Raw genomic sequence first — 2,790 nt, forward strand, 5'->3', positions numbered from 1 at the left:
AACATATCTGGGACACTGCGATACTTGCCGGGCGGTATGTAATACACGTGACGATGGCCCCTGTCAGAAAATTCGATACCCGCACGCTTGTGGTCTACCGTGAACGTGGGCTGGAAGCTCACTGGGAACATGACCTCCGCAAGCGATGCCTCATATCTTTCTGTATCATATTTTAACTCGGAGAATAGTTGGGTTACAAAATCGTTCGCGGTGTTAGCCTTAAAAACGCTCATTGAAGAATTACTCGGTAAAACCAGAAGAGTCATCTTCGTCGGCGGTTTGGAGAGACAGTACCCTAGTTAGCGAGGATATATCCGTCTGGGTTTCGGTGAATAAGTTGTACACAGTTACACCCACGATAAAAAACAGTATCGCGAGCTGTAGAACCACCAAAGGTATCCGTAACGTACCCCGCTGCGATAAATCCATGATTACCACGGTCGAGTTGTCGTGTCTGTTTTATACAAAACCGTCAACGTAAGAGTCCATCGATTTTGGATAACCCTCCCAGCGCACTAGATATCTCCGCTTGCGCCCCCTCCCGATCACTTTCTGTATCGATTCGACGCGATAGACATCGTCTTTTTTATCGATGGCTTGTAATTCGCTTTCGTAGAATGTTCCACTAATTACGTCCCCGTTATAATCTCGGATGGTGTACGTAGCGGGGCTTCCCCATTTCCGTGTGTGCACGTAAAATATCTCGCGAGTCCAAGACCCCGCTGTCCCTTTTGCAAACGTGGCACGTCGGGTGGTAATTCTCACTGGTTGATCGACGGGTAGCTTGGGTGACACCGGAGGTCCGGTTCCGTTGTATAGTCTATCGAACACCAGAGACGCGTTGCTATTGGTAACCTCTGACGGTCGCATCAAAATCGCGGTGTGATACGTTTGGTTATAGCTCTCTGCGATATCTCCCAGCACGTCGATGTAGCGATGTGTGCGGTTCTTGACAAAGTATCGATTCAATACATTGCGGGTCGTACGAATTACACGCTCTACGACGCTAGCCTTAGTATCGCTGTTGGTAAAAAAGTGCTTGACGTGGTTGTCTCTAAAAAACCTCTGTATAACCGACCCCGTGAATTCTTTCCCGGCATCAGTCTGAACGACGTGTGGTCTCTTATGAGCGAATACCTGGTTGAAGCCCTCGATCATATCTATCGGACGCTTTCGTTTCGTGGCGTATAAAAACATATATTTCGAAAAACAACAAATTGACACCAACACATAACGATAGCCATCATTGCTACTAGAAATATTAGACAAGTCCATGAGGTCACTCTGGATCTGAATAAATGGCCCGCCGACGATCGTCTTCTGTCGTTGAAATTTGCCGGTATACGGATAGAACAGGGTGTAGCTATCCTCTTGTTTCAAATCCTTCTTGTCGGGGTGCAAGTATTTACCGCGATAGCTCGCCGGGGCTTTGATATCAAAATATTTATCCTTACTCGTCATCGTCGTAGGCCGTCCACGATCCGTAGAGCTGGGGCGGCTTCCTGTTAGCTCGACGGCTACGTTTGATGATCTCTTGCAGTGGCGGTGATCTTTTGGCTATCTTGCTTGTGGTGGGGGTACTTGGAGACGACGGGGCTTTCGGTGTTACTTTCGAGGTGACCCGACCCGGCTTCACCTCGTGCAGTAATTCACGGAGAGTGGCTATCTGATCGTTCGTGAACCCGTTGGAGGTGTCGGTCATCTTCATCTGAAGAGGCTTGTCGATCTGACCCCGTTGACTTTTATACTTTGAGATGGCAGAGTTATACATGGACAATTTCTTGTCGGCCGAAACGTCCATAGTCAAAATCGCGCTGATCGATCGGTCCAACTCGGAGTTCAAATCAGTCGCGTTAGAGGGAGCCAGAGGGTTAGGCGATATGATCACTTTTTTGAAATTCATTTTTTGCCAAAAACAGATTTCAGCAACGATGCCGCCAATGGCAGGATTGATAAGATACCGCTAATAAAACCGCCTCGTTGTGTGTTGGCGTGTAATACACGTCTCTTGGTCTTCAAGCTCAACTTTTTACTTGTCAGCTTTCGAATTTTGTCTTTATGCGGGTGTAAATTTTGTATATGGCGTTTTGACAGTCGCAGATTGCCGTTCAAAACATTCACACAGACTTCACAAAATGCCTTCACCAAACCGGAAGAGCTACCCAATAATATATCCTTCCTTACCGCGGGCGACGCCTTGGACAGAAATTTCAAAGTCTCGCCGTGCTTCTTAATATAACAGTGACGTTTCGGCAGCGATTTGGTCCGAGCCATTATGAATATAGTGTCAAAAGTGTCGGTACTTTCGCTATTTATAGTGGCGTGTACAACACGAGTTCATCCCCAGGAAACACCCCTGTTTTAACACGACTAGAATCGGGTGTGGCTTGCGTCAAATCTATAAAAATGTACCCGTGAGCGTTCTTTGTCGCATCGGCATACGCGTCAACTAGAAACTTGGCGTTACCGGGGTACATTTGCTTGCCAAGAACTCGAATCTGAGATCGATCTCTAGGATTACGCATGATAATCAAATACTGGGTGCTGAGACTGAGGTCCCTCGATCTTTTGGACTGGAAATATAGATTTTGGACCGCGAATATTGTGGTCACCGAGCCGTGATTCGCGTAGACTGTAAAAAAGGGGGTCACCCTGTCCGAAAATTCCATTTTATCATCAATAATTAATAGAGTAGGACACGGGCGGCTTGTCGCCAACTCATCCAAAATGGAGAGATCCGAGTAAAACTCAACGCCTTGTAGCTCGTTAAAGGAGTCTTGATAAGCCGTA

The sequence above is a fragment of the Botryllus schlosseri genome, chromosome 12, assembly GCF_051294905.1.
Source record: "Botryllus schlosseri isolate E-star chromosome 12, Bs_hap1, whole genome shotgun sequence".
Lineage (NCBI taxonomy): Eukaryota > Metazoa > Chordata > Ascidiacea > Stolidobranchia > Styelidae > Botryllus > Botryllus schlosseri.